Here is an 18,582-nt window from a genome sequence, read left to right on the forward strand (position 1 = left end):
CCTGTTAAGCACTCGATTCTTTCATACTTCTTCTCTTAGGGTATAATTATGCATTTTTTTTGTTTGTTTATTTGTCTACCAGTGAAGCCCACGCGTTTATCACAGTGCCTGGTCCATGGTGAATTCTCAGTAAATAATTGTTGAATGATTAAATTTAAAAATTCAGTAGCTTCTCTTTGGATTTTAATCTGATTTTTACTTTGCTGCTATTGGTCTTACTTTGTTACTCTCTTTATTCCCTTTTGACAGATTCAGATAGTAAATAACTGTTATTATTACTGCATGGTAATATCTACCTTTAGGAAGGTATGCAATTGTCCTATACATTTTGACTCCAAAAAGTGAGGAGCAAGTTAAAGCAAGCTTACTTTTTTGCCTCTTGAAGAGAAGTGAAAACATATGGTCTCACAGAAACCGGTATGTAAATTTTTTAGTGGCTTTATTTATTATCACCAAGAACTGAAGACGAATCAAATGCCCCTCAGCTGTCATGTCTAGAACCCAAATATCCTTCAGCTGTCCTTCAGTAACTATAGGAAGTGTCCTGAAGAGGATCATTTGCTCTAGAGAAAGCTGGTTCTTGAGCATGATTACTACTGAGTTTTTCCTTCAGGGATGACCCCTATTTTTCTGACTTATATGGTTAGGTGTCTCAAGCAGTCGGTTCTGCCAAGAAGTTTATCCTAACTTGTTCCTGATCTAGAGCCTTCTTGTGTGTTGTCCTTGAACTCTTGCATATATCTTTAACAGTTCCGTTAATTCTTTATTTACTTGACTGTCTCTTCCACCAAAATGTAAGTTCCTTAATTTGTCTTTGTAGCCCTAGCACAGTACCTAGAATTCTGATTGCTAGACATTCAGGAAATGTTTAATGGTATGAAGAATTCTCTTCCTAATGACTCGTTTCGAAGACTTCATCTTGGGTCTGGCCTGGTGGCCTAGTGGTTAAGTTCAGTGCGCTCTGCTTCGGTGGCCCAGGTTCTCGGGTTTGGATCCTGGGCACGGACCTACACCACTCGTCAGCCATGATGTAGCAGCAACCCACATACAAAATAGAGGAAGATTGGCACAGATGTTAGCTCAGGGCAAATCTTCCTCAGCCAAAAAAAAAAAAAGACAGACTTCATCTTAAGACTTTAAATAGAAGTGGACATTTGGAAATCACTCTCAATTTATTTGGTGGATAAATATACACAGGTGAGTAGTTAAATTAAGATTTTTTTTTTTTTTAAGATTTTTAATAGGAGGACAATCCTTCTGTACTATGGTACAGGACTTCTCATTGATTGCTGGCTTAATTTGACACATCTGCATTGACTGTTCAGGAGCCTTCTCCTTTCCTTACAATTCAGTGTATATGTTTCTTGAAGTTGTATAGTTAATTTAAAGAGAATTACCATTCCAGACTGTGTGAAGATAAACTTTGGAAAATATTTTAAAATCCCAGACAGAAACCTAAATCTATATCTGGAAGGATATGTTCATGGGTATTATGGTTAAAGTTGTTCAAGCTGTAGCTGTAAGAAGCTTTGTTGTACATTATTTAAGTTCACTGCCATTAATTTAAAAGGCACATTTATGGAAATATGTTGGTTATGTATATTTATTCAACAAATATTTGTGTGCCCATTATGTGGGAGGCACTATTCTAGACACTAGAATACATCAATGAACAAAGCAGACAAAAATCCCTTCACTTGTGGAGTTTACATGGAGCTTACGTATTATTTCTGTATGTTTCTATATGTGTCTAGATATGACATTATTGTAGGATAAACAGCATAATCAATGGTTTTAAGGTTGTTTTGTATTTTAACTGAAACTAGGACAAAATTGGAGGGTGGTTGTTAACCGTTGATTGTCTTTAGCTTATTTCACAGATGTGCCTTTTAGATTTTTTTTCATAGCTTGTCCAGAACAGGAAGGACAAGTAAATTTTAATAAGCAATTCAATTAAATTGATAATTATTGTTCCAGCATGTGCAAAGCACTTTGCCATAAACATTGTAGGAGGGAAAAAGAGGGCTAACAATTTGTAACTTCAAGAATTATATAGTCTAATAAAGGCAAGTCAAGTACACACGTAAGTAATACTGTGCAGAATAAGATGAAAGGTACAAACATAATGCCAGTTGTAAAGGGGGGATGTTACACCAGTCAGTGGCTAAATGAGAAAAAGTCAGATCATCAAATGTTGGCGAGGATGTGAGCAATTGGAACTTGCATTGTTGGTGGAGATGCAAGTTGGTACAATTACCTTGGGAAAATGTTTATCCATTTCTTATAAAAGTAGACATACACTTGCCTGGAAATTCCATTCGTAATGTTTACCCAAGAGAAGTGAAAACATGTGTTCTAAAAAGACTTGTACCCGAATGTTTATAGCAGTTTTATTCTTAATAGTTAAAAACTAGAAACAGCCCAAGTATTCATCAATGGGGGAATGGATAAACTGTGATAAAACCATACAAGGGAATAGTTACTCAGCAATAAAAAGGACGAACTACTGATACCCCCAGCTACATGAATAATCTCATAAACATTTTGCTTAAAGAAGCTTTTCACAAAATAAGGATCTACTCTAGGATTCCACTTACATGAAATTTTAGAATAGCCACATCTTATTTATGGTGGGAAAAAACCAAAATAGTAGTTGCCTCTGAGTGTGGAGGATTGACTAGAAAGAGACATGAAAACTAAACAAATATTGAATTCTACTTAAATGATACACATGCTGAAATATTTAGGGAGATAATTTACTCATTATCCATACTAATTTCTACAGTTTTACTTTTTTGGTACATTACAAAGTAGCTAGATTAACAGATGGATAAAGGAATGACTAGGTAGAGAGATATGTGCCAAAGCAAGTAGTAACAAGTTAATAGAATCTAGATCCTGGATATATAGGTATTCATGGTAAAATTCTTTCAACTTCCCTACATATTTGAACATTTTCGTAATAAAATGTGGAGGAAAAGAGGAATATTGTATGTGGAAGGTAGTATCAGGAAATATTTTTATGTTTTATATAGTTTTTAGGATCTTGAGGGACGGAAAGGATATTTTTAGTGAGGGGAAGGGGTCTAGGCAGAGGTGTAGGGAAAGCATTATAGGGAGTGGCATTAGAAGAAACAGGATGAGAATTGGACTAGTGGTAGTTCAGTTTCGCTGAAGCATAGGGTAAAATATTGAAACATGAACATGGAAAAGTAGAAGGCATTTGTATAAGAAGTCATTAGAAATTTATTTTAGGAATAGTAGGACATTTCCTCCTCCAAACCAAAGAGAAAGAAGAAGGGGAGTGTGAAGATGTAAGAACTTTTAATGTGGAAAGAGTCAGGTCTTTAGAAAATTGCCATTGACCACTTCAGTTGTCTTGATAGTTTAAGAGGATGGCTATTGGGTATTTATCATAAGTGGCATTGTGGAGCAGTAAGATTTAATATCAGTGGGATCTTAAGGAGACTGGAGGAGTTTTGGAGTGGTAAATACAATGTGATGGGAATTCAGGCAAAAGACCTTTAAGAATAATCTCTCAGTAGAATATTACAGTGAGGTTAGGGTGAAGTTATAGTGGACCAAATCACCATGGTTTCCTAAGTTTTCTAGCATTGCTTGACAGCATCTGTGTAAGAGCACAGAGAGCAAGTGGATGGTATTACTCATCCCTAGAGATTGGCAAGAGTTATAAGGAATTCCGGAGTGGCGAATGGATAATTGAAATAGACAGTAGCAAGTAAAGCCTGTGAATGGTGGACTGGGAAGGGTTGGAAGGGGTCAAGAATCAGGAATTCACAATGAGGGCAAAAAAACCAAGTTCAGTCGAAAGGGAGAAAGAAATGGAGGAAGGGGTGGGTACTGTGCTCTTCTCTGGGAATTTCAGAGTTCTAAGATCTTAAAGGTGACAAATTTGGAAGTGGTGGCATCATCTTCTGCATAATCACATAAGCTGGAAATTTAGGAGGCATTCTTAAAACTCTTTCTCTTCAGCTCCATCTCAACAAGAATGTTTTAATTCTTGAGTTTTCAATGTGAAGATAATCTAAAATGTATGAGCATGAGCAGCTACGTAGATAGTTGGGTAGATGAATGACTGTCTTACAACTGAATACTGCTTCTTAGTTTCAGTTGCATACATTTGCATTTATGTTTGAGTTTGCACCAAATATAACAGATTTAACTGTCACAGACGAATGAGGCAAGATCAAAATGGATTTAATGAAAATGGCATGTTTGCAATGAGTGGGGGTCAATTGCCAGCCAAATGGCATCACAGACTCCTTTGCAAACTAAAGAAAAGAAAAAGTGGTAAGTAGATTTATAAATTTGTTTTGATGTGTAAATGTACTGAAGCATGTATAAAGGCCTGGTTTTATATTAGTAGCTATTTAATAACATAAAATTGACTGAAATTATTTTTATTAGGTAGGTCTGTGGGAATTTTTTTTTCATTTTAGAGGGATCCCCTTATATTACTCATATTTGACAGATACTGTTGGACACAGTAAATTTAGTCTCCTTAGTCTGGTTTATAAGGCCAGCCACAATCTCCCCCTCATCTCTGCTTAATTCTCCCTAATAACGTACCATTGCTTCTTGCCCTTTATGATCCTTCAACAATACCATTGCTCTCTATCTGATATACTGCTCCCCTGCTTTAGGAAAATTGTTTCAGCCTTGACCATTTCTTTAGCCTTAAAGACACAGGTTAGGTTTCCCCTAGAAGCCCTAACTCCTCCCTAGGCTATTCCTATCCTCCGAGCTCCTACAAAATATGCCACTTGTCATATTAAGTAAAGATCATCTTTTTCCTGTTTGGCCCCCAATTAAAAACATATATTTCATAGGGATCTCTATCAGTCATGATTCATCTTTGTATGCCCAGCATATTGTACCTAATAAATGATAGATGTTTAGTAGTTGTTGAAAAGATCTGAACAGTGTAGCAGTGCTGATGAGGGCCGTTAAAGTCCAGAAACAGTTTTCGGTCTTCTGAAAGATGTTTTCTGAAAGAGAAAGTTTATTATTGTGATAAAATAGAGCTTTTGGCTTTACCTCCACATCTCATTTATATAATCTGTTCTCTTATTAACATGAAATAGCTGTATCAGAAAAGACTCCCATTTGTATCAGACATGGCTATTTTATTGAGCTTTATACATTGCTAAGTTCTGTAAAATGAACTACTTCTACCTTGCCTTTTTTTGTTCTTGAATTCTTGAAAATTAAATCACAATATGTTACTAGTACATTTTATTATCTAAAGACATGAGCATGCAAAGTAGTAAATAAAATATAAATAATATGAAAGTGAACTGTTATCTCAGGGTCTTTGCTCATTTCCTTGGGGTCACCACTGTTTTTTCCAGGAGCTCCGAAATGATCAGCACTTGTTGGCGTGACGATTGTTCTTCTTAATCACTCCCATGCAGAGAAAACATTGCCAAGAACATTTATTAGTTTTCTTTTTTTCAGCACTTGTCAATTTTGATGTTACTTGGTTATAGGTCAGCCCTCTACATTTTACAGGCTGTAATTTCTGTAATAAATTCTTTTTCTTATATTGGAAACTTGGGGACCTAAAAAGTAACTGGAAAATAAGCAGCTCATAGAACTAAAACAGACGTTGCAGAATCCACACACTTAAGCACAGTTACTTTTATTTTACTCAGACGTCCTCATGTAGTTCCTATGTACTCTTATTTTAGGCTCAGTTTTTTTTTTTTTAATGTTTCGCAAATTAAGAGCTACAAATTAAAATGAAGGTAAGAGGCTATCAGATAGTTTAAACAGGTGACAGATAAGAGCAAGATTGAAGACAGAAAACCTATTAAAAGCAAACATGATTCCCAAAAAGCATTTTAGGTGTCATTTTAGCTACGTAGACTACTGGCTATAAGGACACTGTTGTATAACATCAGAGTTTAATAGTTGATACCATAATGAGTTAATAGAAAAAAGTTAAATTACATTTTTTTTGTACTTGTTTAAAATGGCAAAGGAATGTGTGACAGACTTTAGGAAGTTTTCCATCAAAAGTTATTTGGTTTTTATTTTTTTTTAAAAGGAAATTTTAGTGATTTATATATACTCTTTATATATCTTAACTTTGTGAATTTGATCATGATGTTTTGCAGGAACACTTTTGGGATTATCTGTGAGAATATATTTAAGTGAAACTAGAATTAAAAAGAAAGAACCCTCTCATGGTGGTTTAGTACCTATGTTTCATGTATTTTAAGGTTATTGGATTTGACTGTTGCCTGGGCATTTCCAGCCATGGGAATCCCAAAGCCTTTTATGGTCAAGACTTTGCTTTTAGACTTTCAGTGAAATGCAAGGCACCACTCCAAAAAAGAAAAAAAAAAAAAAAAAAAAAAACCAACTAGCTGGCTTTCACTTTGTCTTTAGTGCTCTCTTCTTGGCTGCTTTTATTACCACAGTAGCTAAATTACTGAGGACCTTATGTGCATTGGGAGTCTGTCTCACTGGTGGAAGGAATTCCTTTTGTGGCAGTAGTTTTATGCTAGAATGAATGCTAATGTTATTTTAACAAAACATTGCATGCTTTTGGTTATATAATTTGATTTTTTTTAAAGGTAACTTAAAAGCAGTTCTGGTTTATTTTATTTCACTGTAAGGGAGGGGAGGGGATCATATCTGCATGTGGTGCAATTAGCAAGTGTAGGTTTCATTAGTGGCAGATATTAGGAAAAGTGAAAGTGAAATTATTATTGCTTGGAGTTTTTCCTACCTTGGAACTCCCACTACCTAATTAGGGGACATAGGTGAAAAAGGTGTGAACATTCGGAAGTAGTAGTGATAGCCAACAAAGGGCTGCTAAAACAGTAACTTAATTCTCTACTGGTATAATCTCTAGTCATCTTTTTGCTTTGAAGAATGTGACTTTTTTGAGTGATCATGAGTATCACTTATTTGTATATTTAACTCCAAGATAGCTTACTACTTGGTAGATATTAAAATTCTTAGTATCAGTTCCACATTTTTCATGTAGGAAGAAAAGGGAAGGTATTATTTCCCCTAACATCAGAAGATTACATAGTGTTTTGTAAATTATTCCTTCTCCTATGGTAAGTCAGATATGACATGAAAAATTCATTTCTCTGATACAGTCATCTACAGGTGACAAAGAATAAGCACCTATTTCTGAGTCCTCCTGGTGAAGCTAAATCATACTTGTAGGTTTCTCCATTCAACATTTAGTTACTGTCTCATGTATTCTGGATACTATGTTATAAATACATAATGGGGTCCTTGCCTTTGAGAGCTCATAGTATAGTGGAGGCAGAAGGAGAGGAAAATGAATCAGACATAGTACATATGGGTAGATAATGAGAACACAATGTTTTAAGTGAGTTAGGACAGGTGTGTTCACAGTGTTACAGAAAACGGAAGGAGAGAGTGATTTAACTCTAGCTACACTAACACAAGCTAAGGAAGGCCTTAGAAATAAAGGCTTAAGGTGGTTAAAAGAAGACTAAATTGAGGAGCAATCTGTAGGGTCAGCAATGCCTCAACCCCTAATTACTTAGGGGTTACCCTTTGTGTTCTTCCAGAGAAGTTGTAAAGTTCCAAACTATCTTAGTTAATTCTTATGATCGGAAAGAATTGAAATTTTATTAAATTTTATTATCAGGTTACTTTTTCTTGGCAACTGTACTCAAGCCCCTCCTCCCACCAACCTGCTTTTTTGTGATGGATCCTAAGAATGTGCTTTTGTAGAGTTTTTAGCACTGTATAAAGACACTTTATTTGTCATGTCTACCTCAGCAGAGTTTTGTAGCCTCTGTCTTTCTGGCAGAGACACCTATGTGTGTCCAAGTCTTTTAGGTAGTTTGAGAACCATCCCAAAAGATGAAAATCTCATTTGTAATGTATTGAGTCAGCCATATTAATCATTGAATGTCTGGTTTAGATAAACAGTGAAAAGACCCTTCAGAAGATTTTTGAATCCATGTAGTTATTGGTGCATAAAATCTGCATAGTTTTCCCTAAAAGGTGAAAAATAGTTAAAATTATGAAATTATGAATTCATTATTGATTATCTGTATCTGAGACAGGTTTGGAATTCACAGCGCAGTGGTACACACATTTTTTTGTATTACAGATAGATTGTGTGAGACAATGGTTCCCAGACTGTGTGCTTCAACTTGGACATAAAAATAGATTTTGATTTTGTTGATAAAAATAGATGTTAGTGGGAAAGGGGACTTGTTGACAAGTTCTGCAGTAAAGAAGTCTGTTTAATCCAGTATTTCCTAAATTTAATTATTTTTAAGAACTGTTTTCTTTTATTTATTAATTTTTTCAGTTCAGTAGTTTCATGGAAACAGTTTGGGAAATACTGCAGTAAATTTTTGTGATAAGTTGCTGCCAAAGGGCTCCATACTGACAGTTATTTCAGGAGGCAGATTGAAAATTTAGGTATTCTTATTTCTGCCTTATTACTTTCTCTTTTGACTAGATAGTGATCTACATTTGAAGGGGTGTCAAAACTTTATTACCTGTAAATGTAAAAGTACTAGCATCTTTTTACAGCGATTTGGGGAAAATGATTAATGAATTATGCAATAGAAAATTATACATACCCCTTTCCCTCGATGCTAAGGAATGTATAAAAGCTTGTTTTTCTTCTTGCTGTTCATATGCCATTCCTACTCAAAAGTAAATATTGAAGGAATAATAATTTTTATTATTTATTAGGATAGTTCTAGTTAGAAGGTTATTTTATATCTTTTTACTCATCAGGCATGAGTACTGACACATTATCAGGTGATTGTTATTTATCTATTCTTACATTATAATTTCAGATTGGTTTGGCATATTCAAGAAATGGAGGGTGGTCCAGTGTGATCAGAGCTTTGAATTTGTGGAAATGGAGAGGTCTAAATTTAGATAACTCTTAGCTGTAAAGGACTAACTGACGACATTTAAGAGGAGTTGAAATACAGGAGGAAAGACAGATTAGAGATTAAGTAGAGAAGGGGACATGATGTTTGGATACATACAAGCTGAAGCAATGAAAACTGATATAAATGCTTTCTACGTTCATCAGAAATATGGCAATGTAGCTGTTATTTATTGCTGCATAACAAATACCCTTAAACTTAAAATACCAAACATTTATTATCTCACATTTTCTATGGCTCAGAATTTGGATATGGCTTAGCTAGGTGCTTCTGGCTCAGGGTCTCACATGAGATTGCCCTCAAGCTATTGACTGGGACTGTGGTCTCATCTGAAGGGTTAAGAGAGTGGGGGTAGGTAGGGATCCACTTTAAACCACCACTCATGTGGTTATTGGCAGGCTTTGCTACCTTGCCACATGGGCCTTTCAACAGGACTGCCTCTTGACATGGCAATTGAGTTCACCCAGGTTGTGAGTGATCCAAGAGAGGGCAAGAGAGAGTACATGCCAAGATGGAAGCCACGATCTTTTTATACCCTAATCTCAAAAGTGACACCCCATCGCTTCTGCCTCATTCAGTTTGTCAGAAGTGAGTCACTTGGTCCAGCCCACACTCAAAGGGAAGAGTTCACACAAGGACGTAACTACAGTAAGGCAGGGATCATTGCCATCTTAGAGGCTACCTACCAAAAGTGGCAAATTAAAAGAAAATGATTTTTATGACATTTTATATTAGTAAATACTTAACAGTTCTTATTTACTATACCTTTCATACTAGGAGCTATTTATTTCTCCCTTTCTTACTATTCAACAAAATACTTGAAAATCAATTCTATCTTTGCTTGTTTTGTTTTTTTTCCCTCTGCTGCCATCTGAATGTTTGGTGCCCTCTTATTTTGTGACTTGGAAGTATTAACTCCTGCTGTCTTAATTCCTCCATCAGTGGTCCTAGAAATGCAGAGTAGCTTCGTAGTCTAAAAAGGAAATAATAATATTTGGTTAAAATAACCAAATAACACTTTTTTTTCCAGTTTTCTTCCCCAGACACAGAATTATATATTCCTAACTTTATCCTTGATATTTTTGGCCAAAGCATATCTGAATATAGTAGAAAACTTTCAAGTTCTAGCCTCTTTTAGACATATCTTTGCTCTTTCCTTTCTGGAAAGATTGTAGGAGTATAGTTCCAAGGCTTAGATTGCCTATTCTCTGCTTTTTTCCCCTCTTATCCATGTCATGGCATGACAAAAAAAGTGCCTTTCTCTTCCCAAACCCCTCCGTTTTTCCTCAGTTTGTGTGTGTGTGTGTGTGTGTGTATCATTTTTTTTTACTTAACATTAATTCCTGAGGTTTCAGAAAAGGTGTACTGAAATAATCCATGTATACTAGAATGAGGCGAATTTGAATGTATACTAGAATGAGGAGAATTTGAGATTAGAGAGGTTATATCGTTTTGTAATTTTATCTATGTATATATTTATTTCTGACTAGACTGTGAGTTTATTGCAGGCAGAGTTTGGCTTCAGGGTTTAGCTGTATTAATATTTGTACCTGTTAGGATTTATGATGTTTGCATTCTTTTTTATTCACTTATTTTGAGTCTTTTGACCATCCTGTCTTGATTTCTGAATTTATTTTGTTCGTTTAATTGGCTAGATTTTCTTTTAAAATAGGGTTTATCATTTACCTGTGCTCTTCTGTTTTATTCAATATGTTATTAAATAGTAGCACCAAAATGTGTGGGGCATTTCCTTTGGTTGTCAAGTAGTTTTTTCTTCCACACTACTTTCTCTATCTGGATTCTTGCGTACTTACATATATTTTTTTTTTTTTTCATTTTACTTTTTCTTCCCCTTTATTTTGTCTCCCCTTTCTTTAAATACTCACGGCCCTTCAGGTTTGACATAGGCTTTTCCTGATCACATTTTACATATGCTGCTTGTGTCGTATTGTTTATTTCTCTGGCTTCAGTTACCATGGATATCAGTGGTTCTCAATCTAGTTTCTAATTTTTAGAAATTAGATGGGGAACTTCTTTAAAGTGGGAATTCCTGGGCACACCTTCAGAGATCCTGATTTCCCCTTTCTTTCTTCAAAATCTAGGTTAAGTACTCTATAGTTAAGTCCATAGCATTTATCAAACCTTTTTTCTGGTTATTGTTTGTTTAGTTATCTCTTGCCTGCTGAACTCTGAGTGCAGAAATCTAGTTTATATCCTTCACCGGTATATTCCTAGCAGCTAGTGTAGTGTCTGGATGTAGTGGGCGTTCATTAAGTATTTGTTGAATTAATGAAGAGTCTGTGCTCTTTATTGGCCACATATTTTGCTGAACACTGAAGAAATTCATCAAGAAACAATTAGATAGCTGACAACTATGTGAATTTTTTGTTTTGTTTTAGAAAAATGTAAGAATGTTATGTCATCACTATAGAAAAGATTTTGGAAAATAACTCAATGACTTTGACTTCTTTTAGTTAATATTTTGGCATATATTCCTCCAGACTCTTGGTTAGGCATATCAATGGCAAGAATTGTATCATATAATGCATACTTTTTTTTTTTTTTTTTAGTAATTTTATTTATTTATTAATTTTTTCCCCCAAAGCCCCAGTAGATAGTTGTATGTCATAGTTGCACATCCTTCTAGTTGCTGTATGTGGGACGCGGCCTCAGCATGGCCGGAGAAGCGGTGCATTGGTGCGCGCCCGGGATCCGAACCTGGGTCGCCAGCAGCGGAGCGCGCGCACTCAACCGCCGAGCCACGGGCCGGCCCGCATACTCTTTTGTAAGCTGTTGTTTTTTAAAAAATTTAGTTGAATAAAGTAGTAAGTGGAAGCTTTTATTTCTTCCCCTGAAACTACATTATTTTCTTATTAGTATATATCCATTGATTAAATCCCTCTAGGTCAGTTTGTGACCACATATGGTGAAAGAATTCAACAAGGAAAACAGCTACCTGTAGCTACCTTTCTATCTATTTCGGAGCTCAGATAGTAATGAAACCTGGCAAAAGATTTATTTTCTCCAAAAAGATTTCTTTAACTCATCTCTACTCACATACTGGCTTTTCCTTTATTAATGCTATATTGCTTTTAAGTTGCTTAGTATTTTTATTCTTTATCTCTTTACCTTAATTTCCTAATTAGATTATAAGCAACCTGAGGACAGTACTACATGATCATTTGTTTTAGTCCATTAACAAAAAGTTATTCAGTAGCACTGTTAGGTATTATGGGTTATATAAGGCAGTTCCTGTTCTTAAGGAACTGTAGTCTAGTTGGGAGAAAAGACTGGAACACATTAAACAATAAGAAAGGCAGCATGTTTCACACAGTACTCAGTACAGTTTTATGTACACACACAGTAGGTCATAAATGCCTACTCATTAAGGAGAAGTTAGCATTTTATTTTGATTGATTCTACATATATTTTTTATGTACTCACTTTATGCCAGGCGCTATACATAAAGGAAACAAAGAGAATATACTCTCTATTGCTGGTCCTTGCATCCACCAAAATGAATGGCTCAATGTGTTATACATAGTAGGCAGTCAAAAAAAATTATTTGTGAGAGAATGATCCTCAAGTTCAATTTTTTTTTATATCCCTAAGGATTCTGAACTCTAGAAGAAATGCTCTTCCCTTACTAAGTCCCCAGATAAAAGTGTTGGCCTCTAAAAAGCTAGGTTTAACTTAGTACATTATAGATCCTTACTAACAAAAGAAATAACAGAGCTGTGTAATAAGAGTAGATAAGGGGCATATTTTAATCTTTGAATATTTATGGTTTCCAGTTTGGGGTGCTATCATTCAAATACTTAGTACTTGTTGGTATGAGGTATGAATGTTTAAGCAGTACTTAGATTACTTTTCCCCTAGAAACTTGTTTTTTTGTCTCAAAAATGTTTTTTTTTTGTTTTCAGATTTTTTTTATAGTCTGTTTGCCATGTCTGGTTCATTCAATTCACAAATATATGTTAGGTCTTCTCCTTGTCAGGCATTGTGTCTGCTATATTCTCTCTAGGATCCCATATATAGATAAGCCTAAACTTCTCTTAATCCAAATGAAGAATTTCACTTCGTCTAGCCATTGTGTTTAATCTATGTTTTGAATTTATTGTTCCAATCATTTTATCATTTGAATATATAATTTATTATGAGGACAGGTTTTTAATTTTACATCTAGATTTCCTACTTGCTTATATGATGAGAATAGAAAGGCAAAAAAAAAATTAAACTTAATTGCAATGCTAAACTTGTTACTTGTTTTCGTAACTAAGTATGATAGATGACCTCAAAAAGATATATGCACTCCTGTGTTCATTGCAGCATTATTTACTAGCCAAGATATGGATACAACCTAAGTGTCCATTGATGGATGAATGGATAAAGAAGGTGTGGTATATATATACAATGGAATAATACTCAGCCATAAAAAAGAATGAAATCTTGCCATTTGAGACAACATGGATGGACCTTGAGGGTATTATGATAAATGAGATAAGTCAGATGGAGAAAGACAAATATTGTGTGATTTCACTTATGTAGAATGTGAAAAAACAAAACAAGCAAGCAAACAAAACAAAAGCAAACTCGTAGATGCAGAGAACAGATTGGTAGCTACCAGAGGGGAAGGAGGTTGGTGGTGAGTGAAGGTAGCTAGAATTTTGGTGGTGATTTTATAGTGTATACAGATGTCAAATTATAATGTTGTACACCTGAAACTTCTATAATGTTATATACCAATTTTACCTTAATAAAAAAAAAGAGAGCTGTGCAATGAACTATTTGGGAGTGCATCTGGAAAAACCTGCCAAAGCAATCTTAAGAAAGAATAACAAAGCTAGAAGCATCACACTTCCTGATTTCAAACTATATTACAAGCCTATAGTAATCAAAACAGTATGGTGGTAGCATAAAAACAGGCATATAGAACAATGGAACAGAATTGAGAACCCAGAAGGAAATCTACACATATATGGTCAACTAATCCTTGACAAGGGCACCAAGAATGCTCAATGCGGAATGGATAGTCTCTTCAAAAAAGGATGTTGGGAAAACTGGATGTCCATATGCAAAAGAATAAAATCGGACCTTTATCTTATACCATACACAAAAATTAACTCAAGATGCATCATACAGTGCATTATACAGTGTTGGCGGAAATGTAAATTGGCATGGCCTCTATGGAAGACAGTATGGAAGTTCCTCAAAAAATTAAAAATAGAACTGCCATATGATCCAACAATACCACTTCTGGGTATATATCCAAAGGAAATGAAATCAGTATCACAAAGAGATAACTGCACTCCCATGTTCATTACAACATTATTCACGATAGCCAAGATATGGAAACAACCTAAGTCTGTCAACAAATGAATGGATAAAGAAAATGTGACATATAAATATATATATATATATGTGTGTATGGATGTGTATATGTAGATACACACACACACACACACACACACACACACACACAAAATGGAATATTACTCAGCCATAAAAAAGAAAGAAATCCTGCCATTTGCAATAACATGGAACCTGGAGGACATTATGCTAAGTGAAATAAGCCAGCCACAGAAAGACAAATACTATATGATCTCACTTACATGTGGAATCTAAAAAGTTCAAACTCATTGAACCAGAGAGTAGAACCATGGTTGCTAGGGCTGGGGTATGGGGAAAATGGGAAGATGTTGGCCAAGGATACAAACTTTCAGTTATAAGATGAAATGTTCTGGGGAATCGAATGAACAACATGGTGATTATAGTTAATAATACTGTATTGAATACTTGAAATTTGCTAAGAGAGTAGATCTTAAGTGTTCTCACCACATGCACACACAAAAATGTAACTGTGGTGTGATGGGTGTGTTACCTTGATGTGGTAATCATTTCACAATGTATATGTATATTAAATCATTGCATTGTACAAGTTTCAAAAATCACATCATACAACCTAATTATATACAATTTTTATTTGTAAATCATACCACAGTAAAGCTGGGGAAAATAAAACAAATGTAAATAGATGAAGCTGCTCTGTTCAAAGACAAATTCATATGATGGGAAAAAATAAATTCTACATCATCAAAAAATATGTATAATAGATGACCTCCTAAGATTATAAATGTTCATTTATTTGCCAGTCTTAATGCAAGACCAAGGTGTTTATTTTTTATTATTAAGTATGGGAGTACTGCTTGGAGTTCTTCATGGTTTTTCTTGTATAAACCATACCCATAATTCCTCCTTTGATATGTCCAAATTTAGTTTTCTTTAAAATAAAACAAAACTTGGTTGGATCTCTCCAGTTCACTTCCTCTTTAAGCATACTCACTGACATCTGTGTCGCCCTGAATGCTTAGGGCATAGACTGTTTTCTAACATATCTATGAATTTCTGCTCCCACCATTTGAGCAGAACTGAGTTTTCCTTACTGAGAGTCATAAAGAGTTGTTTCAAGGAAGTGGAAAGTGATTTAGAGAACTTCTGTATTCAAGTTAGTTTGTCTATTACTTATCAATAATTAACCATTATGAATGATTAGGCACAAATTGTAAGCGTTTCAACTAATTGACTAAAATTGCATTTTCACCTAAGTTGCTATAATTACATTTATACAAGTAAGTCTTTTTTTTTGCATTACTCTCCTGCATCAGATATAATTTGTATGAATGAGCTTATATAAAACTTTACTATATAAACGTTTGTTTGGGGGCGGGCCCGGTGGCACAGCGATGAAGTGCTCGCGCTCCGCTTTGGGGGCCCAGGGTTTGCAGGTTTGGATCCCCTGGCGCGCACCGACGCACCGCTTGTTAAGCCATGCTGTGGTGGCATCCCACATAAAGTAGAGGAAGATGGGCACAGATGTTACCCCAGGGCTGATCTTCCTCAGCAAAAAAGAGGATTGACATTGGATGTTAGCCCAGGGATGATCTTCCTCACAAAAAAAAAAGTTTGTTTGAAGGAGATTTGGAATCTCTCAGATATTCTTAGTGCATCTTTTAAAATTTAGTCATCTTCTTAGAAATCATGGTGGATGAGACTTGTACAAAAAGGGGTACTAAAAGGAATATTTGACAACTCTCCACCGTTTTTGTTTTGTAATTTATAGAGGGATGAAAAAATAAGTTTTGGATAAAAGTATAAAAAAAGAAAAATTTAAATAAGGATGATTTAGCACATAGGTTATGAATTGATATAAACATATTAGCACTTACTATTTGATAGGTACTACTCTAAGTGCTTTATATATTAATTCATATACTTCTCATAGAAAACTTTTCAGGTGGGTATTATTATTATTATCCTCATTTTCCAAAGCAAACTCTGGTACACCGGATGTTAAGTAACTTACTCAGTGCCACCCAGCCAGTAAGTGGCAGAACTGGATTAATCCCGGACAGTCTGGGTCTTGAGTCTGTACTTTTAACAAAACTGCTTTTGTGAAAAGGAATAGAACTGTTAGAATTTATTTCAAATGCTACTAATTTTGTAATTGTGATTTTACTCAATTGAATTATATGAGTGCTAAACACATTTGTTTTTATCTCTTCTAGGAATGAAATTTCATGATTTTTCAAGCTATGCCCCACCCAAAACCTGTCTTTAAGCCATGGACTCTGTCTACTTTGAGCCAAGTTGTGTAGCTCCTTTATTCAACTCGGTTATTAAGCTTCTCAACCTTTTCCTTAAATCATTGAACAAAGGGGAACAAAGCTTCTCCTTGAGCTAACTTACTGAGAAAAATAACTAGGCCCCCTTTTCAATAAAAACAGATGTTTTATGTACTTGAACAGCTCAAGTTAACAAAACTGCCTCTAGCTGGAATTAAACGACAAAAGTATCTTCACACAGCCACTTATTATTGGTAATTGCTCTGGATATGTGTTCAAGAAAAACTTAAGATAAACTATGTCAGATAAGATTGTGGAAGTATATTTGAATCGTTGTTTCTTTCCGTATATGGCTTAATAAACTGACCATATTTAGTCAAATATTTAAAGTCAGCAAGTTAAGTGTCTCTTAATGTGCTACATGTGTTAACTTTTGATTCTCTTAGCAACAATATTTTTAAGGACATGACTTGCCAGTTTCTTGTCTGTGCTTTATAAATGTTCAGGAGAACACTTTGAACAATTTATACCACAAACTTGATATTCGTATATAATGTGTATTTTGTGACAGTGTGTTTTAGCATTTAATTTATATTAAAACATACCAAAAAGTTACTACATTTATAAACAAAAGAAAGGAACAAGCAGATTTTACATTAACAGTGTTAGGTATTTTTGTTGGTGTTTCTTACATTATACTGACTTAAAAACATAAACATTTTAAATTAAAATTAGCAACTTGCATTTATTGGTAAATAGCTATTCCTATATGTTAATTTTTTCAAAGAACCAGGGCAGTCACCTTCTTAAAACGGCGAAACTTTAAAAATTAACCATTTGTCCTGAAATTCTTTTATCTTCAATATCAAAGAATTACTCATAAGATAAGGCAAGTAAGACTCTATTCTGGATTCTGGCTACCTTTATCCTTACCTTATGCGATTTTGCATCTTCATAGACCAAGAAGTGTCTGTCACTTGTTTACATGTTAAGTTCAGGTGTAGAGCCTCCTCCAGGAAATATTCCCTAACTGCCACCATTCCTCCTTAGTTCTCCTTTTCTGAGCTCCCACAATAAGCAGTGCACAGGCCTAAAACTGTATTTATCATATTCCTTTTGATATAATTATCTGCTTGTGTATTTGTCTTCCATACTAGATGGTGAACTTCTTGAGAACTTTCTATCTCTTTAACTAACTGAATAAAGTACCACAAATATCTTTGTCTTCCCAGTAGCATATACTGATCATAATTTCATCTTAACCCTTCTCTTACTATTTTCATAATCACTTCTCTATGTTCTCTTCCGAGTGATTTGAAGTCCCATTGTTTTAATTATTACCTTAATGCAGGTAATTCCCAAATTGATATTTTTATCCCACATTTATTTTCTAAGCTCTAGATTTTCATAGCCAATTGGCCACTGGGTATGCATGGTTAGATAGGTGTACTTAAAAAATTCATCATATCCAAAGCTAAAATCATCTTTCTTTCCCCCACCTGCTCCTCGAACCTGTGGTATTTATTTTCATGAATGGCTTCTCCCTGTCCCTCACCCTTCATATACAATCTTTAATTAAGCTTTGCACATTTTCTCCTAAGTTCCTCTTAATAAAGATCCGTGCTGAGTAACTGCTGTTGCTCAGTGCAGGCTCTTCCCTCTTCATATTACTTCCAGTCATCTTTCTGAAATACTAATCTGATCATGTCACCCTCTGCTTAAAAACTCTTAATACCTTTTTCAAACATCATCTCCTTGCAATTCTAAAATGTTTTCTTCTACTTCCCTCAACTGCTGAATTGAGCCACTGTTACTGATGGGAGTGTAGCAGGTTCCCTCCATGGGTGGGAGAAGAAAGTAGGTTGAAAACCACCTATAATATCAAATCCAGTCATCTTTGCATTATATTCTGGTCTTTAACCTGCATTAGATTCAGACCTTCTACCACCTAGCCTTACACTGTTTTTATAACTTAGAGATACTCTATACCATTGGGTAACTTGCTATTTGTTTAGTCTGAGCTTTTT

The 18,582-nt window shown here is 34.9% G+C and overlaps 1 protein-coding gene across 5 annotated transcripts in view; it reads left to right on the forward strand.

Moving 5' to 3' along the window:
* The window catches only part of PPP1R12A (protein phosphatase 1 regulatory subunit 12A), a 144,312-nt gene that overhangs the window by 25,795 nt on the left and 99,935 nt on the right, over nucleotides 1–18,582 (forward strand). The window lies entirely within an intron of this gene.

The sequence above is a fragment of the Diceros bicornis genome, chromosome 25 (genome assembly GCF_020826845.1).
Source record: "Diceros bicornis minor isolate mBicDic1 chromosome 25, mDicBic1.mat.cur, whole genome shotgun sequence".
Classification (NCBI taxonomy): Eukaryota; Metazoa; Chordata; class Mammalia; order Perissodactyla; family Rhinocerotidae; genus Diceros; species Diceros bicornis.